Source organism: Penaeus chinensis, chromosome 9 (assembly GCF_019202785.1).
Source record: "Penaeus chinensis breed Huanghai No. 1 chromosome 9, ASM1920278v2, whole genome shotgun sequence".
Lineage (NCBI taxonomy): Eukaryota > Metazoa > Arthropoda > Malacostraca > Decapoda > Penaeidae > Penaeus > Penaeus chinensis.
The window spans coordinates 35,995,651-36,019,317 of NC_061827.1; positions in this window are offsets into that span (position 1 = coordinate 35,995,651).

Here is a 23,667-nt window from a genome sequence, read left to right on the forward strand (position 1 = left end):
TGGTTACTATGCCTTGCCCAAGGACTGAGACAGTGGCTAGAGGTCCCAAGGAGTGCCCTGCACCTCCTTTAGTAAGAAGACGGGTCATGTTACTCCTCTGGGGATACACACAAACACACCTGTAATAAACATTTTTTAGGCAAGAAAATTAGCAAAAAAGCATGTGTATTTTATATAGCAAAGCAGTTCTTCCTCAAAATCTCTTAGTTCTTTACATGCTAAATTAAAAAAAAAAAAAAAAAAAATGAAGATTGGCGAAATTCACAGGAAAACCTTAAAAAGAGTAAGCTGAGATCTGTAGACGAAATCCCTTTTAGAGTTTTGAAATGGAAAGTATTTTCATGCCGAAGGGAGAGACATCATAACGGTGATAATGAAGGTGATAGGGGCGGAGGCGAGGATAGCAGTTATGCACAGTTAATGGTGTTGAAGGAATGGTGACTGGTGATGATGGTGATTTTAAAGATGATGATATTACACAATGATAGTGATAGTGATGATGGTGATGATGATGACGATAATGATAAGGATGATAATGATAATGATAAAGATTATGGTGGTGTTAAGAATAATAACGAAGATAATGATAATAAAGATGAAAATCATGATGTTGATAATGCAGAGGAAGGAGATGATGACGTTGATAATAAAATTAAGATATACATATAACGATGATAATGATGACGATGATAAGCACAATCATAATGAAGATCATGATATGAAAATAGGAAAAGATGATAATAATATACCTGTGATAATAAAATTAACGCTAATAATAAAAAGTAGCGATAACGAAAATGAAAATAATGGATATCTTTGATATCAATTTAAATATTATACTATATGATAACAATAACACTGATAATCTAACTACAGTGATCATGTTGATGATCAGCTTGACAATCATGGCTGGGAATAATGATGGCGATGATAAATTGCGTAATCTTCTGCCATAAACAAAATTTATACAGTACAAATACAGTCAATCTATAGCAGTCAGCGTGTGTATTAATGCCCCTCTTTTGGAACTGAGAACACTCGGATGCCAGAGCTACAGCAACACGAAACCTTGCTTTTTATGTAGGTGGTTTTACTTCTATTTCTTATCCCTCAGGACTTGGCTGTGCTTGTTTTTATTCTTCTGTGATTTTGTTAACTTTTAACCCTTGCTGTTTTTTAATTTTATTTAGAGATGCACGCCGCCGTGTTTTAGAAACTTTTATTTTTTTGCTATTTAGGCCTTTTGCCTGAGGACCATTTAGGACTCATTTTTTATTCACCTGTAAACTTAAGCCTTTAGCCTATCACTTCACTTCACTCTTATCTATTCAGTTTAAAATAACAATCATTAGGGCTCCTCTAGTATTTCTTAGTTTTTTTCCTGGTTTTATCTATTAGTATGTTCAATGTTTACTTAAAATGAATTATTCTAAATATTAAGGAGACACACACTGGAACTTGCCCCCAGGTAGTTCTCATGCAGTCTCCCCATGGTAATAACAACACTAACAATGAAAATAATTACACCACTACTACTACTACTAATAATAATGATGATAATGGCAAGAAGTTGCAAAATCAGTGAAGGCATGGCACCCAGTCATAAAGTCACGCTTGCACCGTCGAATTTCATTGATGATACATGTAGAGAGGATTTTAGTATGGGAATAATAACGATATTATTGTTTTGCATAAACTGGCAGATATATTATTGCACGGTTGGCAGCTCTTCCTTAAAATTTTGATACCTTTTAATAATTTAATTAGCTAAACTACGGAGTCGACGGTCTGTGAGAATCAAGTTGACGAGAAACCCCGAGTGAAATCCGACATTTTGTATTAATTGGAATAGAACTAGATCTGTTTAGTAAACACATGTGTTATATGGAGGAATTCCGCATGTAAGATCATGATTAGTTTGGAATTGGAGAAAGTGCAACAACAGATCAAGGCATGCAGCAAATTTGTTCTAATTTTCTTGTAGAAGGGATAAAATGTGTTTGCAACAAGCGGGATTGGAATATTGTATACAGGGCGAGATGTGTTTGCGTGTGCTGTGTACGTGCGTATATATGTACGTACATGTACGCTTACGTGTGTGTGTGTGTGTGTGTGTGTGCGTGTGTGTGGGTGTGTACATGCCTGCCGCATTGAGATTTAACACTAACAGAGATATGTCACCTCATTCGGTCCAGCGGACCCGCGATATCGGGAGCGAAATAACGACTCTGCGATAAAGTGATGAGTTTTCTTAACGGCTTAATTTTTCTAATCAGTCAAAATGTCAAATCATGTTTGTGTAGAGGAAAAATCGCGGCCGCAGACACAATCCAGGGTATTTACTCGCAGAAGCAGATTTTCGCTGTATGTTTTAGTTCTTCGTATATATTATCAGGCTTTTATGATTTACGAGAACCCGAGTCATTATACAGATTCCTTCCTTTATTCCCGTGATTCATCAACTGGTATGGCTGTCTCCAGTACGGAGAGCTAAGCGCCACTACTCGATGTCCTTTTCGATAAACAAAGACGAAGCGAAATAGCTCTGTCCTTTATTTACCCCCCTCTCCGACCCGGGTTAAATTGCACAGGCGTGGCCAGCTTTGACACATTTGATGCATGGTCATAAGAAAATTATCAGTTTAGTTTAGTCCTTTATTTACCGACCTGGCTAACTGCACAGCCGTGGGCAAGCTGTGGTACATTTGATGCATGGTCATAACATTATATAATGGTATTACATTTAAATTTTAGGCTATAACATTATTATGATACGTACTATATCAGTTAAAGGAAAGGAACAATTACACAGTCCTTTATCTACTCATCTGCCACGCTGGCCTACAGCTTGGACGTAATAAGGTATTGCTACATTTGGTATGTGGCCATGTGATACTACATTCCAAATTTAGGATACAATATAAGTATATCTTCGAAGACATCAGATGATATGAAATGGTTACATAGTTCTCTGTACCTCATGCTAGGAGGTCTGAAAAGCTGTAACACATAGCAGTCTGAGATATAACGTAAATGTGCTTATATTCTTCATTACACATTTTACACAGTTTCTTCGACATTACAAACTGTATTGACCTGCCAATACAATCTATATTCAAGCCTGATTCTTGCAGTCAGAATATCACACTGTCTCGTTTTATATAAACCATAGATGAATGAATCTTGCGTAAACCGGTCATAGTGCTTTATGCTACAACTTTCAGGGCGTTGAGAATTAATAAACTCAGTCGAGTCCTCTTTAAATGAAGCTTTAATGATGTATAAAATCCTAGCCACATGCTGATTTTGCTAGGCGATCAGCATGATCATGCCTAGGGATTCCAACATGCGATGGAATCCTCACAAAAAGTATATCATGGCCTCATTCTTTTGCACGATACATGTTTATCCTGATGTCATTTGCTGCCAACTCAGTTTGCGTAGTGCTAGCCCATTCATGAACCCTCCTAGAAATCCTGGTGCTGCAAAATGTTGTTTTTATATGCAACAAAAGCGCATCCTGCTTTGGATCCGTTAGTGTAGCGTTCATATCCATTGGACAGAGTTTCAAGATGCTCATTTACAATTGCAAGTGCATACTGCTTAAGTATAGCAGGGGCAGTCGTATAATAGACATTTAGGTCCGACATTTTCCACGGTGGAACAGAACGTCCATGTAGAGTCTTAGTTATGGGTAGGCTCAGCTATGCTAAGTGTTTACATGTTACTTGTACCCATGGACTTGAGTATGAATCGGTGTTGTCATTCAAGGTCATCTCTTCTTTTCTATGTTTTAGTTCTTTGGAATTCTGTATAATGGAGGTATTTATGTGTAATATTCTTTCGTAAACAGAAGGTAAATTACTTTATGTTCTTATATTCACAATCCTTGTTGTTCTAGGGGCACCAAGAATGATCCTCATGGTCTCGCAATATTGGCATTGTTACTATCACCCCGAGGTATTTGTACTGGTAGCAAAGATCTAGTTCAGTGTCATTTATAGGAAACATTGCCAAAGGGACTGTCTTTGGGATTAAGTACCTTGTTTTTTCAGTCGAGGTAGGTGATGTATAGCGCCTAGTGACGGGTGATGTATAGCGCTCAGGACAACGTTAGCACTCAGCTCTAACAGTTACCACAACAGTACTTGGTAATCGGTGGAGTAAATTATTTCAAATTCCCTTACAAGCATAACTTTTATCACATCACTACTCTCATTGCACTGACTTGCGAGTTATATGAGCACCTAAAATTCATGAACTACTTGTACAACTTCCTCGTAAATGACACCAGAGATTCGTGTATAAAGGACGAGGGCAGCGGAGTACGGGCACCACAAGACCTTTCCGTATGAGGTCACTGTGCTTAGTGAAGGGAACGATGATAGTGAAACGCGGTGAAATTATCCGCAGAGTCGTTATTAAATAGCGCATTAGCAAATTAACGCCACACCTATGTCTTTACTAATCCTTCTGTTTTGTTAGTGTGTACTTGTGTGTTGCGTTTATATATATATATATATATATATATATATATATATATATATATATATATATGCACCTTTCAGCCTGTCTGTCTGTATGTTTCTCTCTCTCTCTCTCGATACATACATATATATATATATGTATGTGTATATATATATATATATATATATATATATATATATATATATATATATATATGTATATATATATATGCACACATACATACATATATAGATAGATAGATAGATAATCGTCTGATTACACGAGGGTTCTCTTTGTCTACCTGTCTCTTCATTTCTTCAGTTAATGGTAATCATTAATATTATGGAACATCATACGAAAAAATCGTCGAGCTTTGGGATATATATAAACATATCTTTACACATAAGAAAAAAAAAACAAAAAAAAAACAGAAGCTTGCAGTTTTATATTTTCTTTTTCGTAGATGCAATGATCAATAAAATACCTTATCATTTTTATCCGGACTTTCGAAGCTGTTTTTTTTTTTTTTTTTTTTTTTTTTTTTTGTGGAAATACGCGAGGGTTTATGTATTACTACACACACACGCAAAAGCCAGAAAGTGTTCGGCACAACTGCAGGCGGGGACCTGAGGCAGCGAGCGGCGCCATGCAGAGCGGCGCCAATGGTGGGCACCGATATTGAGTGCCGAATTATAGTTGTCTGAGTTTTATTAACTAGTCAGGAATGGAGAGCAGACGAAACAAAGTGATCTGTAATTTATTAACTTAACAATGGTGATTAAAACATTATGGTGCTATGATTCTGGTGATGTCGATGATGGTGATAATGAGAATGATGGTGACCATTATATATATGTATATATGTATGTTTACATAAATGTATATATATACACATATATATATGCATATATACACATATATATGTATATATATAAAAATTTTTTAAATGAAATTTAAAATCAAAACTTTCGCGATTGGAATATAAAGTTAAGAAAATGAATACACTAACATAATATATAGTTTTAACACGCAGTAGTTTCAACAAAGAGAGAGAGTGAGAAAGTAATTTATGCATCAGAGCCAAACAAAACAAAAATGGCGGAATTTACCGCGAGACCCAATTTTGAATTGAGAAAGAATAAAACCCGAAGAAAACGGAAATATTAAACAAGAAAAGTAAACATGTAGTAAGGCAAAATAACAAGAACTGAAAGACTTGGGGTACAATAGAAAACAAGAGAAATAATACAATATGAAAAGGAAAAGAAAGCGGACGAGAAAGAGAATAAAAATTTAGATAAACGAAATAATTCTCTCTCTCAAATAATCAACAAAAAGTAAGTAGATAATATACAAAGCATCAAAGGAATGAGCGGAACAGATGACACAAAAACTATAATAATAAATAGAAAAAAAGGGGAGAACATGAAGATAAAAAGATAAAAAATAAAATATAATCAGAAAAGCAATAAGAAAAACAAAATATGATGATTTTTTGCAAGAAATAAGTAAAGAAAAAATAAAACGATATTACAGTGGATCATTTGCCGGGAATCGATCCTGGCATCTCCGGGCAGAGGAACGGCGACTCTGCCGCTGTACTACCGTGGCCGTTACAAATATTAGGACTTTTCTTATAGCCTTTCTACGGGATCATCCCCATACCCTCCTACATTCTCTCCCTTCCTCCTCTCCACGGGATCCTCCCCCGCTGTATCACCGTGGCCGCTACGTAATAATGAAACTTTCTTAAAGGCTTCTTAATGGGATCTCCAATTCAAAGTGGCGTATTTTGTATTCGCTATATATAATGATCATTATTCAAAAGGATATAAACAACGGTATATTAACAATTATTTAAAATGGTAACTTGTTTAATATGAAAAGGTTAATAATTTCTTTGATATTGATGATATATATATTTTTTTATTATTTATCTATATAGAAGTATCCTGCGGACGTTGATTTCATTATTTTGTTATCATTACTATCATCAATCATTACAGTAGTAGTAGTAACAGTATTGTCATTATGATTATCATTATTTTCTTCATCCTTTTCATTTCTATCACTATCATTTTCTTTGTCATCATTATCATTCTTTCTGTTATTATTATCACGGTTATTTCAATCATCATTACTATTTTCTATTACTATTTTCTCTTTTTCTCTTAATTGTTTGACTTTCTCCACTTTGTCTTTCTCTCCTTCCTTAGACTTTCATATTTCGGCTTTCATTTCTTCTCATTTGCTTCTTACTCTATCTCTCTCGCTAAGACCATGTCTTACATTTAGTTCCATGTCTGTTAGTTAGAGAGAGAGAGAGAGAGAGAGAGAGAGAGAGAGAGAGAGAGGGAGAAAGAGAGAGAGAGAGAGGGAGGGAGAAAGAGAAAGATAGAGAAAGCAAGAAAGAGAGAGAGAGGGAGAGAGAGGGAGACAAGGAAAGAGAAAGAGAAAAAGAGAGTGAGAGAGAGAGAGCCAGAGGCAGAGAAAGAGAAAGAGAGAAGGAAAAAGAGAGAGGGAGAGAGAGCGAGATTTAGAAGGAAGAAAGATGCAGATAAAAATGGGATAAAAAAATCGAATAAAAATGGGAAAATGCTAAATACAAGGAGAAAGAATACTAATTATGGTGACTTATGCAAGAACGAAAATAAGAAGGGGAACGAGAGAAATATAAGAACAAAAAACAAAAACAAAACAAGAACAGTAGAATGGAAATAGAGCGAACATAAATATATTTTATGGAGGGGGATATTTCGGAATAAAAGAGAAGGGCGAAAAATGTTGAGAAAGAATAAAACCCGAAGAAAACGGAAAGATTAAACAATTAAAGTAATGTAGTAAGGCAAAATAACAAGAACTGAAAGACTTGGGGTACAATAGAAAACAAGAGAAATAATAAAATATGAAAAGGAAAAGAAAGCGGACGAGAAAGAGAATCAAAGAGAGAAAAAATATTAAAAAATTTAGATAAACGAAATAATTCACTCTCGCAAATAATCAACAAAAAGTAAGTAGATAATATACAAAGCATCAAAGGAATGAGCGGGACAGATGACACAAAACCTATGATAATAAATAGAAAAAAGGGGAGAACATGAAGATATAAAGATGAAAAATAAAATATAATCAGAAAAGCAATAAGAAAAACAAAATTTTTCGATTTCTTGAAAGAAAAAAGTAAAGCAAAATGAAAACGATGTTACAGTGGGTCATTTGCCGGGAATCGATCCTGGCATCTCCGGGCAGAGGAACGGCGACTCTGCCGCTGTACTACCGTGGCCGTTACAAGATATTCAACTTTTCTTATAGCCTTTCTACGGGATCATCCCCAAACCCTCCTACATTCTCTCCCTTCCTCCTCTCCATATACGTGTATTTGAGTAGAACAAGAGGTATCGTGACCTACACAATGAGTAAAATATCATTTTTTTTAGTAGATAACGTAATAAATGTATGTTTAAGATATTTAAGATTTATCATTGCTGTTGTTGCTGTTCTTATTATTATCGTTATATTTCATGCCATTATTATTATTATTATTATTATTATTATTATCATTATTATTATTGTTATTATTATTATCATCATCATTATTATCATCACTGTTATTATTTTCTAATTCGTTTTATTATTTTCTAATTCGTTTTATTATTTTCTAATTCGTTATATTATTATCCTTATCTCTCATTATTACCATTATTATTATTATTATTATTATTATTATTATTATTATTATTATTATTATTATTATTATTATTATTATTATTATTATAGTTATCATTATTATTATCATTATTATTATCGTTATTATTATTATAATTATTATTATTATTATTGCTATCACTGTTTTCAATTTACACCGCCTCCCTTATAAAAAATATTCAGTCGTCCTTATCATTTTCTTATCAAAGAAAACGGTAGTGTTTCATTGCGTTCAAAGAAAGCGTAAATCTTTAGGGGAGACTTCTTCCTAACGGTAAATTTCTCTAGTCTCAAACTGAAATTCGAATCGAGATAACTATGATAAAGCTCTTATTTCAAACTTACTTTTCCCCCTATAATAACTATATTATATCAGCATAGAATATTTCATCATCTCCATCATAATGGTGATGATTTGGATAATGGTAATAATAATAATAATAATAATAATAATAATAATGGCATGAAATATAACGATAATAATAAGAACAGCAACTACAACAATGGTAATTTGAGGAAACGAAAGGAAAGAAAAAGCAAAAACAAAACAAAATAAAAGGAATAAGAAGTTAGCTCTTGCACATTTACGAGGAATGTTCCGTAAAGAAAAGGGTTATTTCATAAATTCCAGAACTGTATGCACTTCAGAAAAATATATATTTATATAAACACTCCATGTACATATGTCCCTTTGCCTCTAGATCGGGGAGAGAGAGAGAGAGAGAGAGAGAGAGAGAGAGAGAGAGAGAGAGAGAGAGAGAGAGAGAGAGAGAGAGAGAGAGAGAGAGTGAGAGAGAGAGAGAGAGAGAGAGAGAGAGAGAGAGAGAGAGAGAGAGAGAGAGAGAGAGAGAGAGAGAGAGAGAGAGAGAGAGAGAAAAGAGAGGGAAAGAAAGAAAGAAAGAAAGAAAGAAAGAAAGAAAGAAAGAAAGAAAGAAAGAAAGACAGACAGACAGAGAAAGAGAGAGACAGACAATCAGACAGAGAAAGAGAGAGACAGACAGACAGAGAAAGAGAGAGACAGACAGACAGAGAAAGAGAGAGACAGACATACAGAGAAAGAGAGAGACAGACAGACAGAGAAAGAGAGAGACAGACAGACAGAGAAAGAGAGAGACAGAAAGATAGACAGATAGATAGATAGATAGAATGTTGCAGTCTACCAGAAAGTCCGAGATACGAGTACTATATGCACTTCAGAAAAATATATTTATATAAACACTCCATGTACATTTACCCATTTGCCTCTAGATAGAGACTACCTAGAGGAAACGTAGAGAGAGAGAGAGAGAGAGAGAGAGAGAGAGAGAGAGAGAGAGAGAGAGAGAGAGAGAGAGAGAGAGAGAGAGAGACAGAGGGAGAAAGAGACAGAGAGAGGGAGAAAGAGACAGAGAGAGAGAGAAAGAGACAGAGAGAGGGAGAAAGGGACAGAGAAAGGGAGAAAGAGACAGAGAGAGGGAGAAAGAGACAGAGAGAGGGAGAAAGAGACACAGAGAGAGAGAGAGAGAAAGAGGGAGAGATAGAGAATGTTGCAGTCTACCAGTCCGAGATACGAGTATAATTCACTTATAAGGTTATCTACTCAGAAAATTGATAATTTTACTAGTTATGCAGGTCATGATTCCTCTTACTTTTCCTCAAATACACGTATATGAGAAAGAGGAGAGGAGGAAGGGAGAGAATGTAAGAGGGTAGAGGGAGGATCCCGTAGGAACGCTATAAGAAAAGTCCTAATTCTTGTAACGGCCACGGTAGTACAGCGGCAGAGTCGCCGTTCCTCTGCCCGGAGATGCCAGGATCGATTCCCGGCAAATGACCCACTGTAATATCGTTTTCATTTTGCATTATTGATTTCTTGCAAGAAATCGACAATTTTTGTTTTTCTTATTGCTTTTCTGTTTATATTTTATTTTTCATCCATATATTTTATGTTCTCCCCTTTCTTCTTTCATTTCACTTCAAATTTTTCCTTTTTTTTTATTCCGAAATGTCCTCCCACTATAAAACATATCTATGTTCTCTCTCTCTGTGTGCTTCATTCTCTTTTGTGCCGTTTTTATGTGTATTTATTAAATTTGTTTTACTATTTCCGTCCTACTGTTCTTTTTTTTCCCGTTCTTATACTTCTTTTGTTCCCCGTCTAATTTTCTTTCTTGCATAAGTCACCATGATTAGTATTCTTTCTCCTTTCTCCTATTTAGCATTTTCCCATTTCTTATTCGAATTTCTTATCCCATTTTTATCTCCATCCCTCTTTCTCTGCCTCTTTCTTTCTCTCTCTTTCTCTGCCTCTATCTCTGTTTCTCTGCCCCCCACCCCCCTCTCTCTCTCACTAACGAACTAACCAAAAACAAGGGATTAACTATAAGACATGGTCTTAGCGAGAGAGATACAGTACAAAAGCAAAAGGGACGAAATGAAAACCATAGAACAAAGGGAATAGGAAAAGTGACACAAACGATGAAAAGGGAAGGAGAGAAAGGCAGAGTGGAGAGAGTCAAACACTCTAGAGAAAAGGAGAAAAAAACAGAATTCACAAAAAAAAAAAAAAAAAAAAAAAAAAAAAATGAAGATAGTAAATATGAAGATGAAAATTAATCAAATATAAAATAGAAAAATGAAATGTATGAAAGAGACGAGACGAGACAAAAAAAGAGAAGCCTAAAAGATGAACATTAGGAAGAGAATTAGAGAATTCGGCAAAATAAAAGAATTAATCAAGATCAAAGAAAATAAATATTTATAGAAATAAGAAAAACAAAAATTAAAAATTAAGAAGGGAATTACGATAAAAAACGAGAAGAGAGATATAATGAAACTGTGAAAAACAAAGATACGTGATTTCTTTAGGAAACGAAGCAAATAGTAAATAAATCGAAACAAAGGCGATATTTCAGTGGGTCATCGTCATCATAAGTATTATTAATAGCATTATTATTGTTATCATTATCATTATCATTATTACTATCATTTTTTTTATTATCGTTATTATTATGATTACCATTATCATTGCTAAAACCATTCTCATTATTGTTACCATCATTATTATTACCACTATTAATACAAATACAAATAATATTTTGCCATTATCATTACTATTATAATCATTTTCAATTTTATCATTGTTGCTGATGCTGTTGCTGTTTTTCTTATTATCATTATATTGCATGTCATTATCATCATTGTTATTATTGTTGTCATTATTATTTTTATCATCATTGTAATTATTTTCTAATTCGTTTTATTATTATCATTATTTATTATTATTATTATTATCATTATTGTTATCATTATTATCAATATTATTATTATTATTGCTAATATTATTATTACTATTACTGCCATCCTCATTATCATTATGATTGTTATCATAATCATTAAAATATATATTACCATTGATATTATCACTCTTTTTAATATTATCATTATACATATAATGATAATAGGGATAACGTAATGGTAGTAAAGATAATAATAATAATAATAATAATAATAATAATAATAATGATAACAATGATAATGATAACAATAATGATATTAATAAAAAAAACAATAATAGTAATGAAAAGGATAATGATAATAGCAATAATAATAATAATAGTTACAACAACGATAACAATAATAATAATAATAATAAAAATAATAATGATAACAATAATGATGATAAAGATATTTTAAAAAATAATGTTCATGATGGTAATGATGATGTTGATGATGATGGAGATGATGATAATATAATAACATTTACATGAAAAAAAACACAAATTATAATGATAAAAATGATGATGATAATGGTACTGTTGTTATTATTCTTGGTGTTGTTGTTATTATCATTATAGTCATTATCATAACTTTTACTATCACCATCATCATTATTATTACTATAGTTGTTACTATAATGATAATAATCATGAGTATGATAATGATAATGAAAATCATTATCACAATCATTGTCATTATGATAATGATTATGACGATGATAATGATAAAAGCAATACCAATAATGAAAATGATTTGTTATTACACTTGTCATCTTCCTCATCATTGCACTTACTATTACTATTATTACCGTTACCTTTTCATTATTATTGTCAGTATTGTTCCTGTTTTATCATTATTGTTATTGTTATTGTTATTTGTATTGTTACCATTATCATCATTACTGTTATCATCATTACTATTGCTACCATTATCATTATTTTTGTTATTATTGTTTTCATTAATCATTGTAGTAGTAGTAGCAGTAGTGTTATTAGTGTTGTTATTGTTATTACCATTATCTTTATTATCACTTGCTCTTCTGTTCCCGTCTCCCTTCCTTTTATTTATTTGTTTAAATTTTAGCAAGTTCCGATGCATTTTCAATATTTATATCGTTGTTTTCTTTCGTTTCCTTGGCCGCAATCTTCTTCCATGTATATATGTATATATGTATATATGTATGGATGTATATATGTATATATGTATATATGTATGGATATATGTATATGTATATATATTATATATATGTATATATATATAAATATAGATATATATACATATATGCTCTTTCTGTTTTCCTTCCTGCATTCCACTTGTTCACTTTCTTATTTTCATCCTTTCTTACCTCAATTATCGCTTTAACCTTATCCTTTTTTATTCCGACATTTTTGCTCATTTTTTTTTCTTATTCTCTCGCTCTCTCTCTCTCATTTTCTCTTTTCTTTTTCCTCTCAACTACGTCCACTTCTACTTCTATATAGATTAATCAAAAACTTTATCATTAATAACTAAGACATCATAAACCTTTTAATATTAAACAAGTTACCACTTTAAATAATTGTTAATTTACCGTGCTTAATGTCTTTTAGAATAATTATCATTATTTAGAACGAATATAAAATACGCACACATTGAATTAGAGGGGGATTCCCCTTAAGAAAGTTTCATGATTACGTAACGGCCACGGTAGTACAGAGGGGGAGGATCCCGTAGAAAGACTATAAGAAAAGTTCAATACTTTCTAACGGCCACGGTAGTACAGCGGTAGAGTCGCCGTTCCTCTGCCCGGAGATGCCAGGATCGATTCCCGGCAAATGACCCACTGTAATATCGTTTTCATTTTGTTTTACTTATTTCTTGCAAGAAATCGACATTTTTTGTGTTTCTTATTGCTTTTCTGATTATGTTTTATTTTTCATCTTTATATCTTCATGTTCTCCCCTTTCTTCTCTCATTTCATTTCATTTTTCTATTTGTTATTATAGTTTTTTGTGTCATCTGTCCCTCTCATTCCTTTTGATGCCTTATATATTATCTATTTACTATTTTATTGATCATTTGAGAAAGAGAGAGAGACTTATTTTGTCTATCATCATTTTTTAATAATTTTCTTCTCTTTGATTCTCTCTCTTGTCCACTTTCTTTTCCTTTTTATATTTTATTATTTCTCTTGTTTTCTATTTTGCCCCAAGTCTTTCAGTTCTTGTTTAAATTTTCCTTACTAATTTTTTATTTTCTTGTTTAACTTTCGTTTCTCGGTTTATTCTTTTCAACATTTTTAACCCTTCTCTTTTATTCCGAAATATCCCCCTTCATAAAGCATATCTATGTTCTCTCTCTCTCTTTCCTTCATTCTCTTTTGTGCCGTTTGTATATGTGTATTCAAATCTGTTTTACTATTTCCGTTCTACATGTCTTGTTTTTTTCTGCTTTTATATTTTTCTTGTTCCCCCTATTATTTTCCTTCTTTCTCTTTCTCTGCCTCTGTCTCTCTCTCTCTCATGTTTTCTCTATCTTTCTCTGTCTCCCTCTCTCTCTCTCTAACTTACTAAAGAAATAACAGAGAATGAACTAATTGTAATACATGATTTTAGCGAGAGAGATAAAGTAAGAAACAAGGGAGAAATGAAAACCATAGAACAAAGAGAATAGGAAAAATGACAAAACGATGAAACGGGAGAATACGAAAGGCTAAGGAAGGAGAGAAAGACAGAGTGGAGAAAGTCAAACAATTAAGAGAAAAGGAGAAAATAACAGAATTCATAAAAAACAGAGTAAAGGAAAATAGATATTGATATCTATATAAATAAGAAAAAATGAGAACATAATTCAAATAATAAGGAATCGGATAAAAAAAAGAAAAATGAAATGAATGAAGGAGAGGTTAAAAAAGAGAAGCCTAAAAGATGAAAATTACAAAGAAAAAAGACAACAATCAAACAAACTAGAGAATCGGGGAAAATAACAGAATTCATAAAGATCAAGGAAAATATATATTTATACAAATAAGATAAAATCAATAAGAAAAAGAAAGAAAGAAAGAAGGAAATATCTTCCTCTTTCTCTGCCTCTGTCTCTCTCTCTCTCTCTCTCTCTCTCTCTCTCTCTCTCTCGCTTTCTCTATCTTTCTCTGTCTCCCTCTCTCTCTCTCTCTCTCTCTCTAACTTACTAACGAACTATCAGAGAATGAAGGAGACGAGAAAAGGTTACAAAAGAGAAACATAAGAGATGAAAATTAGAAAGAAAAAAGAAAGTCAAACAAACTAGAGAATCGGGTACAATAACAGAATGCATAAAGATCAAGCAAAATAAATATTTATACAAATAAAAAACACGAGAACATAAAATCAATAAAAAAAGAAAGAAAGAGGGGAATAGCTGAAAGAGAAGAGAAGACAAAAAAGAGAAACTTAGCAGGGAAAAAGAAAACGACAAAAGGGGTAAATAAGGACAAAGAGAGAAAAGGGAGAAAAAGGGGCAGCATTGAAATAAAGACGAAAAGACGCAAAAAAAATCATCTAGAACAAAATGAAAAACAAAGATACGTGATTTCTTGTGGAAACGAAGCAAATAGTAAAAACATTGAAACAAAAGCGATATTTCAGTGGGAATCGATGCTGTCAACTCTTGGCAGAGGACGGTGACTCTGATGCCGTTAAAATAAATTGTTCTTTTTTTAGAGCCTTTTTATTAGATCCTCCTTCTCCCACCAAAGAAGGTCTTTCCCCACACCTTCCTCTTTTTCATATGCGTGTTTCTAAATCACTGTGTACGAGTTTGTGTGTTTTTATTCGTAATGGATATTGATAATCAATGTAAGGAAACTGTTGGAATAATCAAAAATGGTTATTAGTATAAGGATACTTTTATCTCATTTATCAATGATATACCTCATATTACCTAAACTAAGGTAAAAATACATTTTGTTAAGTTACCCATATAAGAGTATGTTTTCTTTTTTGTACGCCATCTAGCGGCAGACTTCTATATCCTTAATGTAAACAACCCTCGGGTGTACTGCGTAGATCCTCCTCAACTACAGAGTTAAGCGCATCAACTCTTGTGTTTCAATAATCCCCACAACGAGTCATATATATGCATTGACCATTCAAACTGGCTTAATACACGCAGGGAAGATGAATTCTTCTGTCATATCAACAGGTTATGGGCCCAGATTTAAGACATTTGATGGTAATGCAAACAATTATGACTTGTGGGAAGAACATTTTCAAGGTGTGTTGTATGTTATGAAATTACATCTTGCATTTGATAAGCATGCTTCTGAACGCCCAGATGGTTATAATCTGGAGGATGCCACAAGGACAATCTACAGTTATTTGACTTGCTACCTTGACAGAATGTCACTTGGCATGATAAAACGTGAAGCAAGAGGAGATGGCGTGAAAGCTTTAGCAGTGCTACGAAAGCATTACATGAGAGAAACACACCACAGATTATATGCTTTATGGGGGTCATTTATAAACAAAAGAATGGAAGATGGCAGTGTTACAGAGTATCTATCATCCATGGAGGAAATAGTATCAGCACTAAGAGAATCAGGTGAGAGTGTTAGTGATCGTCTCTTAGTGACAAGTACACTGAAAGGACTTCCACCAAAGTACAAAAATTTTGTAGATGTTGCTAATCAACGTGACCCACCATATGAGTACACTGGATTAAAGACAGCCATATTGAGCTATGAAGATCGCCTCAGAGAAAATTCTGGTACAGAAAGAGTGATGTTAGCCCATGGCAACAGTACATTTAAACAGAAGAGATGCTTTAAGTGTGGTGAACCAGGCCATTTTGCATCAAAATGTAATAAACGTGGTGAGTTTGAAGGAGTAAACAAATATCAGAATAATAAGAAATGGTGTGAATTTCATCAGTCAAGAACTCACAATACCAGTGAATGTAGGACAAAGAACCCCAGGAAGAATAACAACTCAGTAAATTCTGATAATGACACAAGCGAAGAACAAAATTATGAATATTCTTTCCATATTACACACTCATCAAGGTTACGACCTGTTGAAGGGACCTCGGAGTTGTGTGACATTGGAAAACAGAATATATCAAGCTTAGAAGCAGATGAAAGTTTACTGATGATTGACAGTGGTTGCACATCACATATAGAGATAAATGAACCAAAATTTGTGAGATTTCAAGAGTCTTTTGATCCACAAAACCATTACATAGAACTGGCAGATGGCCAAAGGCAACAAGGAACTGTACAGGGAGTTGGTGATGTCAAAGACTTTATCCAAGATAGAGACGGCAACTCAAGGAGTATTGTGTTAAAAGATGCACTATACATACCAGGATTTAAGCAAGACATCATGTCAGTATGGAAGGCCATTAAGAGTGGACACAGCATTACTTTTTCTCCTAATGGCAGTTCACTAACCACCAAAGATGGTAGAGTATTTGACATTGTAGAGAAAAACAAATTGTTCTACTTACGTAGAGGTAAGCTACACACAAACTCTCAAATGGATAAACTCAATAAGATCCATTCAGGAGAAGCAAAGCACACCCTAGAGGATTGGCATAAAATTCTAGGACACTGCAATGTGGCTGATGTACAAAAGCTTGAAGCAACTGTTGACGGAATGCACATTTTGAGTAAAAACAAGTTCAGCTGTACCACATGTGCTCTTGGTAAGATGACACAGTATAGAAATAGAGAGCCTGACAAAAAGGCTACACAGTCTTTAGATTTAGTACACTGTGATGTAGTAGGACCTATTGATCCAGCAGCTAAAGGTGGTTACAGGTACAGTGTCTCTTTCATAGATGACTATTCAGGAGCTCTTAGAATCTACCTCATTAAGAATAAGGGTGATACAGTGCATGCTATGAAGAGATATCTTGCAGAAACAACACCATATGGCAGTATAAAACGCCTGAGATGTGACCATGGAACAGAATTTACAAATAAGGAATTCAGAACACTCCTTATAGAGAATAAGATTAAACAAGAGTTTTCTGCACCCTACTCTCCACATCAAAACGGAACAGTTGAGAGATCACATAAATCAATTTTTGACATGGCTCGATGTTTACTGATTGAGTCCAAATTACCCAAAGATATGTGGGGCTATGCTGTGAAGGCTGCTTGTTACATCAGGAATAGGTGTTATAATCCCAGAACTCGGAAGACTCCAGTGGAAATGCTTACTGGAAGACGGCCAAACATCAGCAAAATGAATATATTTGGAGTAAGATGTTTCGCATATGAACAAGAGAAGAAGAAACTTGATCCCAGGAGGAAGGAAGGAATATTTGTGGGCTATGATGACCAGAGCCCAGCCTACTTAATTTACTTCCCAGAATCTCAAACAGTAAAGAAAATAAGATGTGTTAAGTTCATGGAGAACTTACCTAATGTAACTGAGCCACCGAATGATGAGCAAACCTCAGATGAAGATGACATCTTGGTGGAGACTAGACTTCAAGGAAATCAAGACGAAACACAAGATAACATAGGTGAAGAAAGAAGATATCCAACTCGAGAAAGACGTAAACCCTCAAAATTAGATGACTACATTACTGAGGAACTGGACGACAGTACCTCCAGTGTGATACATAATAGCTTTATACATCATTGCTACCGAATGTCACATATCCCAGTACCAGTCACCTACCAAGAGGCTATTGCATCTCCAGAAGGACCCCAGTGGAAGAAAGCAATGGACGAGGAAATCTCTTCACTCCAAGACAATAACACATATGACCTTACCACACTGCCTGAGTCACATACAGCAGTAGGTGGGAGATGGGTCTATCAAGTAAAACCTGGACCAAACAAGGAAGAAAAATACAAAGCAAGGTACGTCGCCAAAGGATATTCACAGGTAAAAGACATTGACTATGGAGAGACCTTTGCACCAACAGCAAGAATGTCTACACTTCGTGCTTTATTGGATGTGACTGTACAGAAAAATATGGTAATACACCAAATGGATGTGAAAACAGCTTATTTAAATGCTGATATTGATCATGAAATTTATGTAGAACAACCTGAAGGTTATGAGGAAAAAGATAGTGATGGAAATATTTTGTACTGTAAACTGAAAAAGTCACTTTATGGTCTGAAGCAAAGTGGCAGGATGTGGAATAGTGTAATCCATAATTTTTTTATTTCAGAAGGATTCAAACAATCACAGAGTGATCATTGTCTGTATCTAAAGCATGATAGGTACGATGATATTTTTGTGCTTTTATGGGTGGATGACTTAATTATTGCAAGCAGTAACATGTCCCTGATGGACAAATGTAAGAAATCTCTTTGTCAAAAATTTAGAATGACTGATTTAGGCAAACTAAACTGGTTTCTTGGAATGTCATTTGTTACAGGTAAAGATTACATTGAGGTGAATCAAACCAAATATGTAGAAAAGATTTTGGACAGATTCAACATGTCAGATTGTTATGCAAGGAATATACCATGTGATCCAAGTATTGTAAACACCTCAACAGTAGAATCTAATGAGTTAATTAATGCAACTCTTTACAGAGAAGTGGTTGGAAGTCTCATATATATTATGACAGGTACTCGACCAGATTTGTGCTATGTGGTTTCAAAACTTTCACAATATATGTCAAAACCCACAAAAGCTCAATTAAATTCTGCTAAGCAAGTTCTGAAGTACTTGAAAGGCACCATGACATATGGTCTTACATTTAGAAAGTCAAATGAATCAATTCAACTCAAAGGCTTTTGTGATTCAGACTGGGGATCATCTGAAGACAGAAAAAGCATATCAGGATATTGTTTTCAATTGCATAGAGATGGACCACTTATATCATGGAGAAGTAAAAAGCAACAGACAGTTGCACTTTCATCTTGTGAAGCAGAGTACATGGCCCTTACTTACGCCATTCAGGAAGCAAAGTTCCTAAGACAAACTGTATCTGATCTGTTAGGATTTAAGTTAAAGTCTGTAGACTTAGGAGTTGACAATCAAGGTGCTATTAATCTTGCCAAAAATCCAGTAAATCACCAAAGATCAAAGCACATTGATATTCGTTACCATTTCATTAGAGATGAAGTAGAAAAGGGTAATGTAAAGTTATTTTATGTTCCTACACAGCAGAATCCAGCTGATATATTTACAAAACCTGTAAACCAGAAGAAGTTGGAAGTTTTTAAATGTATCAGGGGATAGATTCTGAGATAACATTCCCATTTTTAATTAAGAGGGGGTGTTGGAATAATCAAAAATGGTTATTAGTATAAGGATACTTTTATCTCATTTATCAATGATATACCTCGTATTACCTAAACTAAGGTAAAATACATTTTGTTAAGTTACCCATATAAGAGTATGTTTTCTTTTTTGTACGCCATCTAGCGGCAGACTTCTATATTCTTAATGTAAACAACCCTCGGTTGTACTGCGTAGATCCTCCTCAACTACAGAGTTAAGCGCATCAACTCTTGTGTTTCAATAATCCCCACAACGAGTCATATATATGCATTGATCATTCAAACTGGCTTAATACACGCAGGGAAGATGAATTCTTCTGTCATATCAACAGAAACACTCGTTTATTCATATTAATATGAATTAATGTGAATAACAATATAACATTAGCTAAAAGTTCAATAATTATTTTTATTACTGAATGCTAATAATTGAAGCATGATAAATTTATATAGAAGTATACTGCGGATATAATTTCAGAAAAAGGGAAAGTGAGAAAAAGACGAACGAGAGAGAGAAAACATAGAAAAAAGGGAGAAAGAGGATAGAGAGGGAAAGAGACAGAGGTAGACAGACTGATAAAGAGAGAGAATTAGCAAATTAGGCAGAAGGAACATAAATAGTCGTGATAGTTTTAGTAATTGTGTAGGTCATGATACTTCTTCCTCTTCTCAAATAACACGCATATGAGAAAGAGGAGAGGAGGAAGGGAGAGAATGTAGGAGGTTAGGGGGAGGATCCCGTAGAAAGGCTCTAAGAAAAGTTTTAATTCTTGTAACGGCCACGGTAGTACAGCGGCAGAGTCGCCGTTCCTCTGCCCGGAGATGCCAGGATCGATTCCGGCAAATGACCCACTGTACTATCGTTTTCATTTTTCTTTACTTATTTCTTGCAATAAATCGACAATTTTGTTTTTTCTTATTTCTTTTCTAATTATATTTTATTTTTCATCTTTATATCTTCATGTTCTCCCCTTTCATCTTTCATTTCATTTCGATTTTTCTATTTATTATTATAGTTTTTGTGTCCTCTGTCCATCTCTTATTCCTTTGATGTTTTGTATATTATCTTTTTATTTGTTGTTGATTATTTGAGAGAGAGAAAGAATTATTTTGTCTATCTTCATTGTTTAATATTTTTTTCTCTCTTTGATTTTCTTTCTCGTCCGCGTTGTTTTCTATTTTACCCCATGTCTTTCAGTTCTTGTTATTTTGCCTTACTACATGTTTTCTTGTTTAATCTCTCCGTTTTCTTCGGGTTTTATTCTTTCTCAACGTTTTTAACCCTTCTCTTTTATTCCGAAATATCCCCCTTCATAAAGCATATATATGTTCTCTCTCTCTCTCTTTCCTTAATTCTCTTTTGTGCCGTTTTATGTGTGTATTTATTCAATCTGTTTTGCTATTTCCGTTTTAAATATCTTGCTTTTTTTGTTCTTCTATTTCTCTTGTTCCCCCTCTTATTTTCTTTCTTGCATAAGTCACCATAATTACTATTCTTACTCCTTGTATTTAGCAATTTCCCATTTTCATTCGATTTTTATTATCTGCATCTTTCTTCCTTCTAAATCTCTCTCTCTCTCTCTCTCTCTCTCTCTCTCTCTCTCTCTCTCTCTCTCTCTCTCTCTCTCTCTCTCTCTCTCTCTTTCTCTTTCTCTTTCTTTTTCTATTTCTCTTTCTCTGTCTCCCCTTCTATCTTTTTCTTTTTCTTTCTCTGCCTCTGTCTGTCTGTCTCATTGTCTCTCGCTTTCTCTATCTTTCTCTGTCTCTCTCTCTCTCTAACTAACAAACAGACAAGGGACTAACTGTAAGACATGGTCTTAGCAAGAGAGATAAAGTAAGAAGCAAAAGGGAAGAAATGAAAACCATAGAACAAAGGGAATAGGAAAAGATGCCAGGATCGATTCCCGGCAAATGACCCCACTGTAATATCGTTTTCATTTTGCTTTACTTATTTCTTGCAAGGAATCAACCATTTTTGTTTTTCTTATTGCTTTTCTGATTATATTTTATTTTTCAACTTTTTACCTTAATTCTTTAATTATTTTTCCTCTCTCTGATTCTCTTTTGTGATCTTCCTCGCACGTTTTCTTTTTCTTTTTCATAATTTCTTATTTCACTTGTTATCTGCCATGATTTTGTCTATTTTGCCCCAAGTATTTCAATTCTAGTTAGTTTGCCTTTCTACATGTTTACTTTTCTTATTTCATATTTTCGTTTTCTTCGGGTTTTATTCGTTCCCAAAGTTGCTGACCCTTCACTTTTATTCAGAAATATGCCCCCTTAATAAAGCATACCTATTCTCTCTCTCTCTCTCTTTCTTCCTCTCTCTCTCGCATTATGCTGCGGTCATAATTTTGGAAAAAGGGAAAAAAGAGAGGAAAGATCATTATCAAAATTACTATGAACCTAATTTTAATGATAATAGTGATAAACGTAATGATAATGTTCTTATTTGCATTGGTAATAATGACATAATTGATATAGTTATCCAGTTATAAGCACCGCCATTTGTTTGTTTACTAGAACTAGTACTTATGAAAAGCCTTAAAACATTTGATTAATCAAATATTATTTACATTACTATCACCTTCATTTTTACCATTATCCAAATCCTCACCATTATGATGGAGATTATGAAATATTCTATGTTGATATATTATAGTTATTATAGGTGAATCAGTGAGTTTAAAATAAGAGCTTGATCATAGTTATCTCAATTCGAATTTCAGTTTGAGACTAGAGAAATTTAACGTTAAGAAAAAGTCTCCCTTAAAGATTTACACTTTCTTTGAACGCAGTTAAACGCTAACGTTTTCTATGATAATAAAAGATAGGGATGACTGAATATTTTTTTAAGGGAGGCGGTGTAAATTGAAAACAGTAATAGCAATAATAATAAATATAATAATAATAATAATTATTGTAATAATAATAATAATAATAATAATAATGATAATAATAATGATGATAAATAATAATAATAATAATAATGATGATAAATAATAATAATAATAATGATAATAATAATAATAAAACGAATTAGAAAATAATAACAATGATAATAATGATGATAATAACAATAATAATAATAGTAATAATGATAATAATAGAATAATAAGAAGAACAGCAATAGCAACAAGGATAAATTTGAAGGGGAGGATCCCGTAGAAAGGCTATAAGAAAAGTTCAATATTATTTAACGGCCACGGTAGTACAGCGGCAGAGTCGCCGTTCCTCTGCCCGGAGATGCCAGGATCGATTCCCGGCAAATGACCCACTGTAATATCGTTTTCATTTTTCTTTACTTATTTCTTGCAAAAAATCAACATATTTTGTTTTTCTAATTGTTTTTCTGCTGATACTTTATTCTAAACCTTTATATCTTCGTGGTCTCCCCTTTTTTCTTTTATTTCATTTCGATTTTTCTATGTTTTTTATTATCCAAGTATTTTTGCATTCCTTGCATTGTTTTACTTCCTTATTTAAAGATAACGTCTGTTTTTAATTTTATAGATGTTTATTTGTTTTACCTTATCATTAAATTTCGTGTTTTTTCCATCTAGTTCTCTTTTTCATATTGCACAGAAAATTTGTTCTATGAGTATCCTATATTTTCTTCAGTTTTATACATTTCGTATTCTTCCTTTTTAAATGCTTCTAAAAAATTTCCCTCTAATCTCTTTTTTTTCATTATTGCTTTATTTTCTTTTCACTCTTCATTTGCTGTTCTTGCCCTTGTTCTGTCGTATTTTCTTTCCATTTTACCCCAAATCTTTACGTTCTTTTTGCCCTTTTGCATGCTATATGTTTATCAAATTGATTTTTCTCTTTAACGTTAGGAAGAAGTCTCCCCTAACATTAACGTTTTCTTTGATAATAAAAAGATAGGGACGACTGAATAATCTACTTAAGGGAGGCGGTGTAAATTGAAAATAGTGCCAATATAAAAGACTATATTTGCATTTTTTCTCTGGTTTTGGTGGCAGCAGCGGTATCGTTTCGAACTTTTACGTTGCAGGATCCAG